Below are 7,766 nucleotides of genomic sequence, written 5' to 3' on the forward strand. Positions count from 1 at the left end.
CACCATCCTCCCTCGGGCAGTCCTGGGAGCCCTGCGGTGGGACTTAGAAGAGAGAGTTAGGGCATATCGTCACACTCTCCCTGTTCTGGGCGGGGTACTGGACAACTGTTTATTTGTACCAGCTTGTTTGTGTAGACAGGTACTTCTTTGGGGGCATAACTCTACTCTGGCGTGTCACCCGGGAATCTCACGGACTCTCGCTCTTATTTCCCAATGTTATTGGTGGCTGTCTATGCGGAGGGAGGTAGCGCGGTACGTAAAGGCCTGCACGGTGTCCTCAGGTTTCCACCCCCAGACCAACGGCAAGACGGAGCAGCTTAACCAGGAGGTGGAGTCCATGCTGTGGTGCATGGCGTTGACTGATCCGTCCACGTGGATCCAGCACCTTCCTTGGGTGGAGTACGCTCACAACTCCCTGCCTTCCCTCGCTTTAGGGTGCTCGCCATTCGAGGCGGCGTTCGGATTCCAACCTCCGCTGTTCACGGTCCAGCAAGAAGCAGCATCAGTACCCTCAGTACGGGGCCTAATCATCAGATGTCATCGCACTTGGCAGCAGATACGGTCCTTTCTCCTTCGGGGCCAGCAGCTGGCAAAACGCAACGCCAACCGGCGGAGGGTGCCGGGTCCTGAGTACAAGGTGGGGCACAAGGTCTGGCTTTCCACACGGAATCTCAAGTTAAAGGACAAGAACCGTAAACTGTCCCTGCGATTTGTGGGTCCATTCACGATCACCCGGGTCATCAACCCAGTGGTAGTCCAGCTCGCCTTACCTGTTTTGATAAGGGTGCACCTGCTATTCCGCTGTTTCACGTTTCCCAGCTGAAGCCAGTTTTGGAGGACAAAGGGGAGCCGTCATCCGGCCCTCCTCCTCCCCGCATGATAGATGGAGCCCCGGCTTACACGGTTAAACTGATCCTTTGTTCCCATCGTTGAGGTCGGGGTCTCTCCTATCTGGTGGACTGGGAGGGATACGGCCCGGAGGAACGGAGCTGGGTGGAGTCCCGCCTCATATTGGACAAGGACTTAATTAGGGACTTTCAACGGGCCCACCCGGAAGATCCCTCCTAGGTCTCCTGAAAGCAACATAGACGGGGGGGCTCTGTGACAACGGGTCTGTACCTAGGTGCGCATTAAGCATTAGCCTAGTTGCTGGTGTGTTAGCGTAATCTGAAGAGATCCTCAGTGATTCCAAGCCGTATTACGAACCTGACCGTGTATTGTACGAGTAGTTCTCTGTAAGTATTCTGCCATGCTGCCATGTTATTCGTACTCGTTACGTTAAATGTTGTACTGCCGTTTGAGCAGCGCTTTTGTTTATATCTGTCCTGCTGTTTGAGCAGCGTTTGTTTATACCTGTACTGCAGTTTAAGCAGAGTTTTTGTTTATATCTGTCCTGCCGTTTGAGCAGCGTTTTCGTTTATACCTGTCCTGCCGTTTGAGCAGCGTTTTTTGTTTATTCCTGTACTGCCGTTTGAGCAGCGTTTTTGTTTACTTGGTGGTCTTCACACCTCACACTAATTATTTTGGTCTTTAGTTTCCGGTCTTATTTTGGTATTTCCTGTTTTATTTTTGCACTTCCTGTTTTCTCCTTGTCTGCCTTAGTTCTGGTTTTACTAATTCTGATGACCCATCAGCTGCAGCCAATCTGTAATCAACACTTCTCCTGGTGTGCTCTGCCAGATTGTTAGTTCATGCCCTTGTGTCTACTTGCCAGCATTCAGTCCTCTGTGTACCAACCCTGGATCTTGTATTTGACCTTACCTTGCTTGCTCCCTGTCTGTACTAATTTGCACTCTGCCTTGTGGATTGAACCTTGCCTGGAGACTGACTGCCATTGCCTGACCCCTGTCTGTACCGTTGCCTTGATCCTGCTGCTTGTGTACCAACCTCTGCCTGTCTTGACCTGAATTCTACATTAAACTTCAATTAACTGTGATCTGAGTGCTGTGCATTTGGGTTCTTCACCCTGTTTCGTGACAGTACAATCTGGCCAGACTTGGATCCAGCCAACCTCAGCTCAAAGGTAATTTAGCTTCTAGTTATTTTGATTGTCGTGGAATAAGTCTTTGTTCTTTGGCTTTGGCCTTCACCTCGCCCGACTTGCCTGAGGACTATCTGTGGTGTTTTTTGGAGCTCACGAGAGAGTATGTGGAAGTGCCCTGGACCAGAGGCATGGCTCTGGGTGGTGAGATTAGCGGTTGACATCTTGAAGGAGGAGTACTGGTCGTTCGAGTACCCCAGTGTGAGGGCGCTCTTCGCTCACCTTGGCTTAATGCCAAGCGACTTGGAGCGCGCTCTGCTCACCGCTCCACGCTCAAGTCTGATGCCAGCACCCATCTCTCCTCTGACGAGTGCTGGCCGTTACCAACGCCCCAGCCTGTCTTGCATCATCCTGTCCCAGCCATAGAACCGCAGCCTGTTTCCCTCACTGAAACGCAGCCTGTTTCTCTCACTGAACTGCAGCCGGTTTCCCTCAGTGAACCGCAGACTCTTTCAGCCACAGGACATCAGGTAGTTTTCCCTGGCTCTCCAGTCAGCACACCCCCCACAGCTGCAGTCCTGTCCAGCAGAACCATGGAATGGCTTCATCTCCATTGCTTGCCTCCAGTCATGTTTCTCCTGATGGAGCTCCTTGACACTGCCGCCTCAGCGACCGACCCACAGGTCCAGACGGATGCCTGTGGGTAGGTGGTGGCACTTCTCCGGAGGATTCCTGTACTTCGGGAGGCATTGGACAATATTGAACTGCACCCTGTCCAAGTCACAGCACCGCACCCTGTCCCAGTCACAGCACCGTAGCCACGTCAGAATCCTGCTGCACCTGTCAGCCCCGAAAAGGCTGCTCCTGGAGGTCCTGGTGGGCAGGAATGGATGGCGCCAGTCCTGGACTCTGTGTCTTCTGCTCTTTTGTGTACAGGTGTCTTCCCTGAGTTCCTGGTGGCTCTTGGAGGAGAACGTCTGCTCCCATCCCTGGTGGTCCAAGGGGGGCCACGCTAACTTCAGTCTCCAGTGGCCTGGAGATGACCACACCAGCCTTGGCCCCTGTGCCCTCTTCTTCACCCTGTTCCGTGACAAAATATATCTGGTTCTTATGACTCAGGTGAGGTTGTCTGGAATATAAAAAGCATGTAATATTACTCGAATGATGAGTATGAATGATTCTAAATTGTTGTTTTGGTTAAATATAATATACAAATTAGTTGTATTATTATTGTATTATTATTGGCTTGCCATTTCATTTGTGTCATGTCTCACAAATGTATCCCATAAATCGAAATGTATTTCATTATAAATCAAAATCAAATCAGGTACAACCTTCTCTTGGGAAGAAGGTGCTGGTGAAAAAACAGTCTGACCATGTTTGTATATTGGCCCTTCTGTCTGAAAGGAAGTTTCTATTGTTAAGCTTATCTAGGCTTGCTTAGAAGAGGTCTTTTTTAATTAAAAACAGCTCCTGAAACATGCAGGCTGACACACACTACATCCAAGTGCATATGACCAAATATATACAATGAGAAATTAGGTATTTCATTAGGTACATCTGTAAAGTTCAATTCAACCCAATATACCCAGTCACTGATCAACCTCCAGAAGGTAGTTTGGCAGCTGTGACAGCATGAGCTGCTGTTCCAATGCTTGTCTATGATAAATAAAATAAGTACAATTCTCAACTCTAACATGAATTCAAATTTTACAAAGTTGCAATTTCTCAGCTTTTCTTAAAAGGCTGTAAGGTGACTGTTGTCTGACTGTCTACCAAACAGCGTGTGATATGACACAATCAGTTCTAAAGTCTGCTTTCAGAACTGCTTCTATACTTAGTACTTGACCCTGATTATACAGGTCAGACACTAAGTTCTTGTGATTAAAGCTCCACGTTTTGGTTTTACCCTGAAATTGCGTAATTTGTGCATAAAATGGGGGTGACCACATTAGCATTTTTAACGCCTACTGCAGACAGGTGTACCAGGATAACCGGCTGGAAAGGCACTGGTATGAGGAGGGTCAGTGCCTGTAAGTTGACTGAAATTAGCAAAAATGAACCGCTGCATCTGTAACCCGAGGTCAACAGAACAAACAGCAACTAAAGCCTCAACCAGACATAACTGACATCCTACTTTACACAAACAAAGAATTTATAAAGGACACAGGCTAGCCTAAAACAAAAAGGAGGTAACAAGAATAAACAATCAACTACAAGTACTAAACTTAGGATAGTGGTATATTTATGTACCAAATTCTATATTATTATATATACTGTGAAGGCTGCATGTTCTGAAGAGTCAATGATTTGTTATAGTGATAAGAATAAGAAAACCTTTAATAGTCCCACAATGGGGAAATTTCATTAAATTTTGTCATGTTAACAGGACGCAATGACTGTTCTATAACCTTTGTATTTTGTGATGAACTCCATGAAACCTTTGAGTAAACACGTATCATTGATCACTGATATTGGGCCTAAAGTTAGAACCAGATGCTGATCAGTACATGTCTCCAATCTGGGATCACAAGGTTGTCAGGCTGACGCTTCTCCTGCAGGAGTCGAGGTTCTCTCGACACTCTGCTCTTCTCCTCTTTTCATTGCTGATAATATCATGTCACCACTTGTAATAAATCTAAATGTATTTGTTTAAATGTTAACGCAGTGGCGGTTTGAGTTTGTTTATTTCAGTTTAGCAACTACAAATTTTGGTGTCCCGAAGCAGGCATCAAAGAGTAGAGTCTGTACCCTGAGGTCAACAGAACAAACAGCAACTAAAGCCTCAACCAGACACAACTGACATCCCATTTTACACAAACAAAGAATTGAGCCAGTGTGAGACTAGCGGCCGGAGTATTGGAGTATTGGCGGGCTCGTTGTGGGGAGCGCGTTCCAAATCCTTGTGGCTTGCGCACAACTACAGATGGAGCGGTTTATTTTCGCTGATTTCAGTCGACTGTCAGTGCCCTTTCTGACTGGCTAAACTGACATCCATCATGGGCCAGGACTTTCACCCACTGTAGGACTCACTGTCTGCTCTGGAGAGCAACTTCAATATGAGACTAATCCACCCTTGTTGTGCGAAGGAGAGATAACGCAGATCTTTCCTACCTGCTGCTGTCAGACTCTTCAATCAGAACTGTTGACTGCATTTGCTCTGTTCATGAATGTGTGTTCTGTTTATAGATGTGTGTTTGCATGGAATGTATGGTTTCTCTCTTGTTTTTTTTGCCCTGTTGCTGTTGTGAGTTGCAATTTCCCCCCTCTGTGACTAATAAAGGCATTCGTATTCTTATTTTTATAACCCAACACATACATAAAGCAATTAGTTATATACAGCAGTGCAAGCACAGGCAATCTCTCCCCAGTGAGTGAGAATCTCTCCTAATACCTTAAAATCCGCACACAGATCATTTTCTAGAAACACCCAAATCAGAATTTAATAATCAGAATAAATCACATTCTTTTTCTAATCTTAACAACACTTGCCCACACCACCCTGAACACAGAATAATCGTCATGTAAAAGCAATGAGCTCTTACCGGATCCAGCACATTTATCATGTTTTTGTTATTTTCTGTTTTATTCTGCCAACTTCATGTTTTTCTGTTGTTTAAATCAGTCCAGCATTACTTTTGTTTCTCATTAGTCAACACCTGTCAGCTATCAGTAACCACATCTCTGTATTTAAGCACCAGTACTTACCATGTCTAGTTGCCAGATTGTCTATGTCAGGGGTCTCAAACTTAATTTGCTTGGGGGCCGCTGGAGGCAGAGTCGGGGTGAGGCTGGGCTGCATCAGGTTTCCACTTTTAAATAATTTTAATCTTCTCAAATGTCTTTATTTTTTATTTTTAGCACAAAATAATATGAAAAAATAAATAAACAAATTAGAAGAAAATAAATAAGAAATTAATAAGAAAATCAATAAATCAATCAGTAATAAGTAAATAAAATAATAATAATTATTATAATAATTAGGATTCAAATTTCTGTATTAACAGTTCTTTAAGCTTTCTTCTGAACATGAATTGTCCTGAACATAAGTGGAACATTGAAGAACATGAACTGCTCTTCTGAACATGGCCTCTGGCAGCGCTCCTTCTTGCATAGCTGAGCCACATTTGGCTTGAGGGAGGAGGCAGTTGAGACCCTCAGTATGGCTTGAAGATGATCATCAGTAATTCTGGACCTTTACTTGGACTTATTGAATTTCAAGGTGGAAAAGAGCTTTTCACACAAGTATGTGCTCACAAAAAGGCACATGGTCCGCTTGAACATTCGGGAAAGTTAAGGGAAGCTGGGGGTCAATTCTCTCAAAAACTGCCCAAGCTTGTCTGCTTTTCCGCTCACATCCCTGAACTTGGCTTTGAGTTCAGAGTTGCACTGCAGGTCAATGAGCTCCATTTGAAGCACAGGTGGGGCATCTTGCACATCAAATGAGAAGGGGTCTGCAAAAATTTGAAATGTGGCTCTGTGCGTCTTGAAGTCTGAGAATCTGTGATCAAATTCCTCCTGTAGCTTCAAAATGACATTAACATACTTTTTATCAATGAATGGTGTGCCTGCATCCATGAGTGCCTTGCATGTTGGGAAATGGCACAGGTTTTTCTGAGAGAGCTGGGCTTTCCATAAGACAAGCTTTGTGGAGAATGCTCTAATGTTGTCATATGCAGCACTGACAAGTTGCCCCTGGCCTTGTAACTTCTTGTTTAGAATATTAAGCTCATATGTGATATCAACAAGAAAAGCCAAGTCCATGAGCCATTTAGGGTCGCTTAGCACAGGAACAGCCACCCCATCATTCTCCATGAAGACTTTCACTTCTTCCCTCAGTTCAAAAAATCTCTTCAATACGTTTCCCCTGCTGAGCCAACGTACCTCTGTGAAGTAGAGCACATCCCCATATTCTGACTCCATTTCCTATAAAAATGCACGGAACCATCGGTGCTTTAAGCCCCTGAATCGGATTTGGTTGATGCATTTCACAACGACAGACATCACATTGTCAACCTTGAGGCATTTGCTGCAAAGGGTCTGCTGATGGATAATACAGTGCAGAGCAATAGCCTCCTCCACACCCTCCTCTTCCAGTTTTTTTTTAACAAGTGCCACCAGTCCATTTTTTTTTTTGGAAGTACTGTGAGCAACTCCTCCATTACTTCAAAATTGTCATCAACACCACGGACATAGATTGCGAGCTGGGCAGTGTCTGTGATGTCTGTGGTCTCATCAAGAGCAACTGAGTATACACTGAAACATTTGGCTTTCTCACACAGTTGATCATAAATGTCACTTGACAGGTCAGAAATGTTGGCAGAAAGGCTGATGTTGTTAAACTGACCTTTCTTTTCCGGACAGACTATACTTGCAGCCTGTAATATGCACTTTTTGACAAATTCACCTTCTGTGAATGGTTTTCCTGCCTTAGCAATCATCTCACTAACCAAGTAGCTTGCTTTAACTGCTGCATTATTCTCTTTGGTTGCTTTCTTGAAGAAATCTTGTTGCCTCAGTAGACATGTTTTAAGATTGGAAACTCGGTTGGCTCTCTCATCTCCCTGGTATTTTGCACATTCCTCAGCATTTTTAGTTGTGTAATGACGTTTCAAATTGTATTCCTTGTGCACCGCAACTTGTCTGTGCAAATAAGACAAGTCGGGGTCCCCCTGTGCTCAACAAAGAAATATTGTATTTCCCATTTTTCCTGAAATTGTCTGTGCTCATCACCAACCTTCCTCTTCACTGCAGGCTTTGAAAAAGACATGTTTGGGGCTGTAGT

General features: G+C 44.9%; 1 pseudogene; it reads right to left on the bottom strand.

Annotated features, from left to right (window-relative positions):
* Positions 1-2,824: 2,824 nt before the first annotated feature.
* On the bottom strand, positions 2,825-7,457 carry LOC114865994 (general transcription factor II-I repeat domain-containing protein 2A-like; annotated as a pseudogene).
* Between the last annotated feature and the right edge of the window lie 309 nt (positions 7,458-7,766).

Source organism: Betta splendens, chromosome 11 (genome assembly GCF_900634795.4).
Source record: "Betta splendens chromosome 11, fBetSpl5.4, whole genome shotgun sequence".
NCBI lineage: Eukaryota > Metazoa > Chordata > Actinopteri > Anabantiformes > Osphronemidae > Betta > Betta splendens.